The sequence below is a fragment of the Podarcis bocagei genome, assembly GCF_964188305.1.
Source record: "Podarcis bocagei genome assembly, contig: HAP1_SCAFFOLD_44, whole genome shotgun sequence".
Classification (NCBI taxonomy): Eukaryota; Metazoa; Chordata; class Lepidosauria; order Squamata; family Lacertidae; genus Podarcis; species Podarcis bocagei.
In genome coordinates this window covers 457,729-469,762 of record NW_027670336.1, presented here as the reverse complement: position 1 = coordinate 469,762, position 12,034 = coordinate 457,729, and the positions used below count along the sequence as shown (strand labels likewise).

At 44.5% G+C, this 12,034-nt stretch overlaps 1 protein-coding gene across 2 annotated transcripts in view; it reads left to right on the top strand.

Annotated features, from left to right (window-relative positions):
- The window catches only part of LOC308579472 (uncharacterized protein), a 268,291-nt gene that overhangs the window by 71,361 nt on the left and 184,896 nt on the right, over positions 1–12,034 (top strand). The gene's annotated exons all lie outside the window — the stretch shown is intronic.

The window sequence follows — 12,034 nt, the reverse complement described above, 5'->3', positions numbered from 1 at the left end:
GGCTGAGGCAGGTGGGCATTGGAAGAGCACGGAACACGGTAGAGAGCAGCTGTTTGCTATTCTCGATGTGGATCAGGACCCACTTATTGCTGGAATCCTGGCCAAGAGGGCTAACCTAGGCCACATTCACACTGTAAATAAATAAATAAATAAATAAAATAAGTAAATAAAATAAATAATAAAAAATAAAAAATAAATAAAAAAAAATAAAATTGCAAAATGCTGCGGGAATGTGGTCACTGCAAATTGGGAACCAGATTGGGTGTGTGTCCCCCTTACTTCAATGCCTCCCCCTCCCCACACCCAGAGCAAACCCAGAAATCTGTTCTGCAGAACCGAACAAAAATAGAAAGGGGGGGGGGGACGGAGAGAAAGTCAGCTCAGAGTATGCACCACCTGCTGGTGTTTTGCCATGCGTTGAAATTGGCAGGAGTCTTGTATTCCAGCATTTAAGCTCTGGTATTGTGAACAGGTTCCACGGCTGAGACCGGGCTTCCCATTTAAGCCCCTTTTAATTGGTTTCTAGAACCTTTAGTCTCTGAGAATGTGGACTCACCCAGGACTTGGCGTGCAATTCTGTGCTTAAAATACCGTATTTTTCGCTCTATAACACGCACCTGACCATAACACGCACATAGTTTTGAGAGGAGGAAAACAAGAAAAAAAATATTCTAAACGAAACAGTGGATGTATGATTTTTGTGGTTCATGCTGCAGCCACAGACATGTGATCTGACGGTGAGTTTGGGGTGGCCCAATGCAAAAATCCTGAGGATCCATGTGGATCCATGCTTTGTAACCATGTTTTTGCACCATTGTGGCCCCAGGCAACAGTGGGTGCGTGATTTTTTTGGTGCAGGCTGTAACCATGGATCCTCTGCTCACGACTGCAGCAGATCCCCCTGTCATCCGTAGGCATTCGCTCCATAACACGCACAGACATTTCCCCTTACTTTCTAGGAGGAAAAAAGTGAGTGTTATGGTGCAAAAAATACGGTAAATGAGTAAAAGCATTGGCCTGGCCTGCCCTCAAGACACAAGGCTGCCTGCGGCCGGCTGATTTGGTTTAGCAAAGGAACGCCTGCAAAGAGGTGCTGCTTTTATTACAGGTGTGGAACCGAGACTGAGAGATAAGCCAAAGGCACTTCAGGGGAGTTTGTGGAGAGTGAGATTTGAATGTGGAGCTGCCCCTTTGACTCAGTGCGCAGCCAGCCTGGACTGCTTTCTCAGAATGATCTAGGAAGCTAACAAAATTTTGTTAGCTAAAAATTGGGAACTACAAGATTTACCAACAGTGGAGGACTGGCAGATGAAGATGATGGAATTTTTGGAGCTGGCTGACCTAACCGGAAGAATCCGTGATCAGAAGGAGGAGGAGTATCATAATGAATGAAAGAAATTTAAGGACTATTTAAATAAATATGTTAAGTTAATCTAAGTAGAACTACTTGTGAGTAACTGATTGGTCTAGGAGATAACTATGTTAAATTACATAATACTATGGATTGAAGTCAATATGGAAAGGAAGAAAGATGTTAAATGACTAAGTAATTATTATTGGAAAATAGTGTTTGGAAAACTGCGACAATGAATAATTTGGAAACTCAGCTAGTGGGATTTGAGGAAGTCATGTAACAATGGTACAAAAGTGGATATCTAACAGTTAAGATAAATGTTTGTTTGTCTGTTTTCTTTTTAATGTAATGTTTTCTTTTTTTATTGTTATATAAATTTGGAAACTCAATAATTTTTTTGAAAAAACAAACAAGACCAGAACGATTTAGGAAGATTTTGGGTGCAACTCTCCTCCAAAAGGCCATTCCCCCCCCCCCCGCCGCCGCCGCCGCCTTTCTTCTTGGGCTGTCTTGACGTACCTCCTTGAACTCCTGGATCTGAGCCTGCTCAAACATGGAAAAGACGTTGGAGTTGGCGCCTTCCGATCGCTTCTTGGCTTTCTTGGGAGACTTCGAGAGATGCAAGGGGGACAATTGTTATTCACGGGTGCCCCCTTAAGCCTTGGAGCTGCAGCAGGGCTGCAGCAGAGGTGGGAAGCAAAAGGAAGGTGCCGGCAGATTTTATCATTTATTTATATTATTCCATAGAATCAGAGCCGTCTTTCCCATAGGGCTTAGTGGTTTGCTTCTTTTCGTCTGTCCTGAATCTCCCAGCGTTCAGTCTCCTCTGCTTGCATTAAAAGGCAAGGCAACCCCCTCCCAGCTCTTTTGGATTCAGATGCTACACACACACACACACACACACACACACACACACACACACACACAGACACTGCTCATTCACAGTGGTGGTGGTTTCGCTGAGAAGCATCCCGGGAGGAGTGCTGAAGCAATGAAGTCACATCAGTTCCCAGCAAAGCCTGACAGTTCTGCACTGTTTGAGATGGAAAGCAAAGAGAATCCCTTTTCTGTGGCCCAAGCAAATGTTTTCTGTAAGTGAGAAACATAAAGAGACACTCGACCACATCATTTCCTTTCCCGACAAGTCCATTGACTGCTTTGTCCAGTGCCGGCAAACAATGGAGAATGGAGTCCATAGAAGTTGTGGCACAAAGGACTGTTGTTTGCGTGCGCACCCCCCCCCCCAAGGAGATGGACAGTGCACTGCAAGCATATGCAGAATAGCAGGGGGGAAGGCTCATCTTGGACGCTGTAATTGCAAAATAAAATGTAAATTGCAATAAATCGGAGACAATCTTTCATACGACCCTGACTCTCATCCTAATAAAGGTAAAGGGACCCCTGAAAGTTAAGTCCAGTCGCAAACGACTCTGGGGTTGCGGCGCTCATCTCGCTTTACTGGCCAAGGGATCTGGCGTTTATCCGCAAACAGTTTTTCTGGGTCATGTGGCCAGCATGACTAAGCCGCTTCTGGCAAAGCCAGAGCAGCACATGGAAACGCCGTTTACCTTCCCGCTGGAGTGGTACCTATTTATCTACTTGCACTTTGATGTGCTTTCGAACTGCTAGGTGGGCAGGAGCTGGGACTGAACAACAGGAGCTCACCCCATCGCAGGGCTTCGAACCGCCGACCTTCCAATCGGCAAGTCCAAGCAGCACAGTGGTTTAGACCACAAAGCCAAGGGACATGTACCCCTATAACAATTTAGCCTACATTATCGTGTAGCCCCTAACACGGCCCTGTATGACAGACCGGTATTATTATTAGCCCCATATTGTAGATGGGAAGACTGAGGCTCAACTAAGGCCTCCTAGTGAGTTTGCAGCAAAGGTGCCTGGCAAACTGGGGACTTTCCAGTTTATAGTTCAGTCTCTTGGCTCTTTTTATTTAGATGGTGTTTTGCACTGCAGTTCCCTCCATCCTCAGCCAGCCCATCTACTTGGGAAGGTTGATTCAGGGCTTGCCCACATTTGTGCATCATTTGCCTATTCATCCATCCCTTGAAATTAGATGGGAGTACAGCAGACCAAACCTGCACATGCTTGCATTTGTGTATGGGGACCAACTTCTGTCTTTTCCTGTTCATACCAGGAGGCATTCCTCTTTTGTGGGACGTGGGTGGCACTGTGGGTTAAACCACAGAGCCTAGGACTTGCCGATCAGAAGGTCGGCGGTTTGAATCCCCTCGACGGGGTGAGCTCCCGTTGCTCAGTCCCTGCTCCTGCCAACCTAGCAGTTCTAAGGCATGCCAGTGCAAGTAGATAAATAGGTACCGCTCCAGCAGGAAGGTAAACGGCGTTTCCGTGCGCTGCTCTGGTTTGCCAGAAGCAGCTTAGTCATGCTGGCCACATGTACGCCAGCTCCCTCGGCCAGTGGAGAGCCAGTGTGGTGTAGTGGTTAAGAGCGGTAGTCTCGTAATCTGCGGAACTGGGTTCGCGTCTCCGCTCCTCCACATGCAGCTGCTGGGTGACCTTGGGCTAGTCACACTTCTTTGAAGTCTCTCAGCCCCACTCACCTCACAGAGTGTTTGTTGTGGGGGAGGAAGGGAAAGGAGAATGTTAGCCGCTTTGAGTCTCCTTAAAGGGAGTGAAAGGCGGGATATCAAATCCAAACTCTTCTTCTTCTTCAGTAAAGCGAGATGAGCACCACAACCCCAGAGTGAGCCATGACTGGACCCAATGGTCAGGGGTCCCTTTACCTTTACCTTTTACTGCAGCCCACACCTGCACATGTTTGCATTTGTTTATGGGGACCAACTTCTGTCTTTTCCTGTTCATACCAGCAGACATTCCTCTTTTTTGGGGGGGGGGTCATTGCTTTCTAATCTGTCGATTCTATTGCACCCATAAAACACCAACAGAGCGTGCACACAGAGAGCTACTAATGCACCTTGTTTTTCACAAAACCAAAAATGTGCAAAAACACCCAGCCAGGTAATTGTAAATGTGCTTGTGCAGTGTGTGAGGGCAAGGGCCATAGCTCAGGGTGTCTGCCTTGCAATCTCCAGGGAGGACAAGTGGTATTCAGAAGTGTTGCTGTTTCTGACGCTTGAAGTAGAAATTAGTCTCCATCAGTCATGGTTAGTAGTCATGGACAGAGCATCCTTTGGCACAGAGCATCCTGGTTTATTGCAGATGCATGAAGGGCAAAGCTGTCAAGGTTGGGCTCCACGGTCCTGCTTTCAATCTTGAGGATTCACACTAGGCAAGATTCACTGCGCGCTCTCTGGGATTAGGGGTTAAATCCTAGTTTCTGGTGCTGAGCCGTGGGTCAGATCAAGCCCGGTCCGCAAACCTCAACGCAATGAGAAATCGGGTAATCTGGTGAGGATCGGCCACCCCGCGGAACGCCCGCGCCCCAGCCAATCAGAAGCTGCCCGCTCAAAATCGGATTCCGCATTGTGCGCGGAACTCTAGTAAGCGTTCTAGTAAGCGAGGCGCTTCTGCTGCAAGCGGAGGGGGAGGCGGGCGAAAGCAAGGGACGCCGACGCTGGCCTCATTTTCTGCCCTTTGGAAGATCAGCATTTTCCCTTTCGTTGGCTGGCCTCTCTGAAAGGAAGGTAGAGGAGTCCGCCGTCGCGCAAGTTGCGCGGCGGTTAGAAGAAGACGCTTGCGAGATCCTGTCCCGCAGAAGTAGGGAGGCAGCGCTGCGGCTGGTGCCCGGAGGAAAGTGAGACTTCTACTTAGCCCAGGCTCCATTATTTCCTTTCCTTCTCTCCCTGTGGCTTGTCCAAATAATTGTTGTCAATCACATCTGAACCCTCTTTCCCCATCAAGCCTCTCCTAATTTCCCCCCTATTTATGTGATCGATATTCACGGTTCTTTCAAAAGCAGCATAACTAAGGTCCCTGCGCCCAGAAGTTTACAGTTTCTATGCTGCAAAATAAGCAGGCGGGAGGGTGGGTCCAAGGGGTCAGTGCAGTTGAAATGGGAGACGCATTTATTATTATTATTATTATTATTATTATTATTATTATTATTATTATTATTATTAATTTACAGGTATTGCATTTACTGTATATCCCACTTTTTTCTTCCAGGAGCTCAGGGTGGCATACATGGTTCTCCCCCTCCTCATTTTTTTATTAAAAAATAAATTTATTTGTTTTATTAAAAAAATAAATTTATTTGTTTGATTTTTCAGATTAAAGTTTTACAATCGCATATCTCTCTGCTGGACTTCCCTCCTCCCCTTTGTGGGTCCTATTGTTAATCATATCCTCCTGCATCTTTTATGATAATCCAAATCTTTTACATCTCCTTTATGTCCAAAATTCACCATTAAACTACAAGTGTTATTCCAACCCTACTAACGATTATTTATTTATTTCTATACCGCTTTGCAATTTAAATAAAAATCTCAAAGCGGTTTACAGCATATTAAACCTCTTCATTAGGGCTGGTGAGTCTGGGCCTCGTCCCCCTAGGCCCAGGTGGATTTTAGCTGTTTACAATGGTTTTTAGGCTAAATTAGAAATTTTCCCCATCCCTAATTAAAATTTTGGTCTTCCTGATTTCTGGTTCTTCCGGTCATTTTAGCCCTTTTTGTGATAACCCGTCCACTTCACCTGCCATTCTTCTCCCCCTCCTCATTTAATCCCCACATAAACTCTGTGAAGTAGGTTAGGCTGAGAGGCAGGGACTGAACCCCCCTCCCCCAAATCATCAAGTGAGCTTCATGGCTCAAGTGGGGGGATTCGAACCCTGGTTTCCCCCAGGTCCTAGCCCAGGACTCTAACCACTGCACCACACTGGCATGAGACTCCAACGGTGCTTGGAAGTGTGTGGTCAGTACCTGATGAGTTCAGGTGTAAACAGACTAAATGACACCCCCCCCACTCCGCCCTCAACCGCTCCCAAATTCTGGGCTTGGCAAACGTCAGTCAACCTTGCAACTCCTTCATGCCAAGACCTAACGAAATGTCTAGAATGACCCGCTTGGAATGGGTCGGTTTCCATAGAAATGGCAAGAAGAAGGTTTGTGCCCCCACCAGTACGTGCTCTCTTGTCATTTCTATGGAAACCCAAGTCCTGAATGGGTTGGACAAAGCTGAGACATCTGTTGCGCCCCCTCATTATAGAAGGAGAACAAGCTCTGTGATGCCATCAGGATCATGTTCTCCCGTTAAGCTCAGAGAGCCATCTGGGGTGATTTCGCCTTAAGGGAAGCAGAGGAAAAGGGGCGAGGACCAAATTTGCCAGGACGATGGAGCAATTGCTGGTGGTCCCTTGCTTCCGAATGTACATTTGCTGTTCTTTTCAGGGCACGGGTCTTCCTTCAAGAAACATATTACCTTCGTCTTGCTTGACGGAGGCGACTGACATCAACAGGAGAGAGAATGAAGGCCTTGACTAAAATGGCGACTGGAACTACCCTGGTAACTCTTAGACTGCTCTGGAAGGACTCTTGAAGACATCTTGTGTTTAATTCCACGGCACATTTATTGATGGGCCACAGTTGTCACCAACGTCTTACAAAAGACGACATTGGTACCAGTGGTTCCCCCCCCCCTTTTTCTGAGGCCGTTTCCACATGTGGGTTTTGTTTTGTTTTTACTCATAATGGCTGCTCTGGGCTGTGGTTACACGCCTGACACACAATTTCAGATCAGGCAACTTCAGGTTCCAACTCTTAAATGGATTGGTTGCCGTGGGATGCAGGGCCTTTTTTGTCGTAGCCCCAGAGCTCTGAAACTCTCTTCCGAAGGGTGTCAGCTGGTCTCCCTCTCTGACAGCAGAAAAAGATGGTTTTGTTTCCTCCCCCCTGAGTTCTCCACTGTTGCTGCTGCTGTTTTAAAACTGCCCAAATAGGACGACTTCCGGAGGCGGCGCGCTCAGCAATGGCGGTCCTCTTCAGCTGCTGAAGAGGGGCTCCGCGGAAAAGGGTCGTGCGCTGCGGCATAGCGACGACCCATCCAGACAAACCACGGGTAGAGTGAGCTCGTGGCCGTGGGGTTCGGCGGGCACCAGAAGCGACCTCGGATACGTAGAAGAGACTCCGTAAGGGGTATCGGAACGTGGAGGGGGTAGCGGTGCTGTGAATCCATCGCTCTTTCCGCGGAAGCGAAGCCGCGCGGCTGCTGCTGATTAGCGCTGACCTTTCTTCCTTCAACAACTCAATTGAAACAACTTACTCGTGAGTAAGAAATCTAAAGTTTTATTTGGAACTAATTTGGCGAAATTCGGCTGAAAGCGGGAGACGCTAAAAAGGAAGTCAGTCTTCCGGCTCTGCTTAAAGTGCCAAGCAAAGACTTTTCTAAAGCGGAAGCATTGAAAGGAGCTTAAAAGAAGTTGGAATTTACTTTGCAAACTCGATCTAGACTGCTTAAATCTTAAAAAAAGTTATAACAGCATCGTAAGTGGATTAAAACTGTGGTCTCTCTTCTTCCCTGCCTGTGGATTACAAAGTTTCGAAACCCGGCTCCCGATCTGCTTGGATATAAGTTGTATCGGACTGCGGTAACTGTATATAAAACATAAAATTAGATCGGGCTACTTTGTATTTGGAAAAAAAAGAGAACTGTTGCATGCACCTTTGTTGAGAACTATTTTTCTCTGCAGTTAAAAGTCAATGGAAGATCCCCCTGTTTTGGATGTTATTTAACTTTTATTTTTTCTTTCTCCTTCTTTGTGGGAATTTAATGGCGGAAACTCTTTATCCTTCTCTCCTAAATTTGTTTTTGGGAGCTCCCCCTACTGGATTATAGACTTAATAGTCTCTGAGAACTGCCGGTCTTTTTTCTGGATGTTTACTCTCTCTGGATTGTTTCCCATGGGATTTACAATTTGACCTTGATCCTGGGACAGCTGTGGAATGAGTGGCGCACCAAAAACAAGGGCTGCAAAGAAAGCAAAACAATCTGAACTTGTGCAAACAACTTTGCCTGGACAGCTACGCAGATCGTCTGTTCCAATTGTGACAGGTCTGCAAGAAGGACAAATTATACAACCACCCTTAGGGGAGATGGCTGCTGGAGGGATAGATCCTGTTTCTAAAGAAATACTGGAACAACTGGCAGCATTGAATAAGAAAGCTGACGAACAGGCAGCTAGATTTGATGAACAATCTGCTAAATTCGACCAGGTGACAGCTTCCATTAATAAATTGACAGACCAGGTCACTAAAAATACACAGGCAATAAGCAATATTGAAAAGGCCACAACAGAAAACCGAAAATTAGTTGAAGAAGTAAATACAAAAACAGACGAAAACAAAAAGAGAATAGAGGAATTAAGAGGGGAGGTGAGGCCACTGAGTAGACAGGTAACTGAACAGCAAGCGTACCTGTCCCTGGCAGAATTGAAAAACAGGGAAAATAATCTCAGATTGGGAAATATTCCAGAATCAGAAAAAGAAGACCTGATTGGCTTTTTGACAACAGAAATCTCCAAATTTTGGGGATTGACAGAAGAGAAGGACTTTAAAATAGTCACCGCTTTTAGACTAGGAAGAGTGGTCAAGAAGGATAAAACAAGAGATTGCTTGATCATTTTGAGATCAAAGCAAGAAAAAGACAACATACTCGGCCTACATTTTAAAAATTCTTTGGTGATACAGGGAAAGACGGCAGAAATCTTCGGAGATATACCAAAACAGCTTTTGGATTTAAGAACCACGTATAAAGACCTAGCAAGCCTACTGAGAAACAATAAAATCCCTTATAGGTGGGAATTCCCTCAAGGACTATCTTTCACCTTGAAAGAGAGGAAGGTAAGAATCAGAACAGCGGAGGAGCAAGAAAAGTTCCTAAACGATCACGGGGAGGACCTTCGGAAAGGAGTAGCAGGAGCCTGGTCACCTTCTTCGTTTGGTTTCAAGCCGGTTCCACCTCCAGGTGAAGAAGACAAAGGAGACACCCCTACTGACAAATAAATTGATCCAGGATGTCTCTGCAGTTACTTAGCTGGAACATAAATGGCGCGAATTCTCCCGAAAAAAGGAAGAAGATTTTTCACATTTTAAGAAAAGAGCAATTGGACGTCATCTGTCTTCAAGAAACGCATGTGACCAGGCTCCACAGGAGAGTGTTAATTAACAAGAAACTAGGCCAAGAGTTTATTTCATCAGACAAGGTTAAAAAAAGAGGAGTAGTGATTTATGCAAAGGAGAACCTGGCACCAAAATTGGTATTTAAAGATGAACAAGGAAGAATTTTGGCGATTGAAATACAATCACAAGGAGAAAAATTTTTGATAGTTGGAATATACGCACCAAATGATGGGAAATCGGAATTTTACAAGAGACTGCACGAGACAATGCTGGATCATATTGACTACACCAACATCATTTTGATGGGAGATATGAATGGGGTAGTCTCTACCTACATGGATAAGTCACAAAACCAAAACCTGAACAAGGATGGCAGACTTCCAAAGACCTTCTTTGAACTTACAGACAATATGGATCTGATTGACATTTGGAGGACAAAGAACCCTCTAGGCATGGAGGGAACTTTCTTCTCTGAGGCCCATCTATCATGGACAAGAATCGACCAAATCTGGATATCAAGAGGACTGGCACCTAAGACAAAAAAAATAGAGACCTGTCCTAAAACCTGCTCCGACCACAATGCTTTGAAAATGGACTTGAGACTTACACCAGCTGGATCCTTCAGATGGAGAATGAATGACTACTTGTTTAGAGACCAGGAGATTGTGAAGAAGGCCCAAAAAACGCTGAAAGACTATTTTGAAATAAACTTGAATACTTCGGTGGAAAAGAAGACAATCTGGGACGCGAGTAAAGCCGTTATGAGAGGGTTCCTGATACAGCAGAACACTATCAAAAAGAAGCTCTGGAATGGTAAAAAGGACAAGATTTTGGAAAGAATAAGAGAGGGAGAAAGAAAATTGAGATTAAATCCAAAATCAAAAGAGGTCTTAAGAGAAATAAAATTTTATCAAGCACAATATACAAAATTGATAAACCAAGAAATTGAATGGAAAATTAAACAGATGAAACAAAGATCTTTTGAGTCGGCGAATAAATGTGGGAAGCTGCTGGCATGGCAGCTGAAGAAGAGACAAAAATTGAACTTTGTTACCAATCTGGAGGTTGAAGGAGAATGTATTCAGAAACCAGAAGAAATTAGAAAGTGTTTCCAGAGATACTTTAAAGAGCTGTACACCCAAGGACCACAAGCAGAGATTGAAATAAATAATTTCTTAAAAAGTCATGGCCTGCAAAAGCTAACACAAGACAAACAAACAACCCTGAACTGTAGAATAACACAACAGGAAATTGAAAGAGCCATTCAGAATCTGCAAATAGGCAAATCCCCGGGCCCAGATGGGCTTACCTCCAAATACTACAAGACTCTGATGGAATATTTGACACAACCATTAATGGAGGTATGCAACCAGATCATGGAAGGGAAGGGGGCACCAGAATCGTGGAAAGAAGCATTCATCACTCTGATACCAAAATTGGAATCTGAAAAGACTCAACTCAGAAATTATCGTCCCATCTCACTCCTAAATGTGGATTACAAAATCTTTGCTGATATTTTAGCAAACAGACTGAAAAAAGTTTTGAATGAAGTAATTCATAAGGACCAAGCAGGCTTTCTCCCTGGTAGGCATTTGTCTGATAATACTAGGAATATTATTGATGTTTTGGAGTTACTTCAGACAAATATGAATACAAAAGCAGTTTTGATTTTTATAGATGCGGAGAAGGCCTTTGACAATATATCTTGGAAATTTATGAAGAAAAATTTGGAAGGGATGGGAGTGGGAAGGGCGTTTCAAAATAGTATTGAAGCAATCTACTCAGAACAAAAGGCTAAATTGATAGTAAACAGTGTGGTGACGGAGGAGTTTAAAATTGAAAAAGGGACACGACAGGGGTGCCCCCTATCACCCTTGTTATTTATTTCTGTCCTGGAGGTTTTACTGAACTGGATTAGGAGGGATCAGCTGGTGGAGGGAATACAGGTCGGAGAAAAGCAATACAAACTTAAGGCCTTTGCAGACGATTTGGTTTTGACACTACAGGAGCCAGAAACCAGTACAAAAAGAGCTCTTGAACTAATTTCTGAGTTTGGTCGGGTGGCGGGATTCAAGTTGAACAAACAAAAAACTAAGGTTCTGGCAAAAAACTTGACATCTGCAGAAATAGATGGGTTTCAGAAGGAAACAGAATTAAATGTGGTTACAAAAGTGAAATACCTGGGGGTTAATTTGACTGGGAGAAATTTGAATTTATTCAAGGATAACTATGAAAAATGCTGGTCAGAAATTAAAAAGGACTTGGAAACTTGGTCAAGATTGAAACTTACCTTGTCGGGAAGAATTGCTGCGGTAAAGATGAATGTATTGCCAAGAATGTTGTTCTTGTTTCAGACCCTTCAGATCGTGGACAGAGTGGAATGTTTTGGAAAGTGGCAGAGAGATATTACGAAATTTGTCTGGCAGGGCAAAAAGCCCCGAATAAAATTTAAGATATTAACAGATGCAAAGGAAAGAGGGGGGTTTGCCCTGCCGGACTTAAGATTGTATTATGAAGCTGCATCTCTCTGCTGGATGAAAGACTGGTTTCTGTTGGAAAACACTGATGTCCTAGATCTAGAAGGTCACAGCAATGTGTATGGGTGGCATGCATATTTGTGGTACGACAA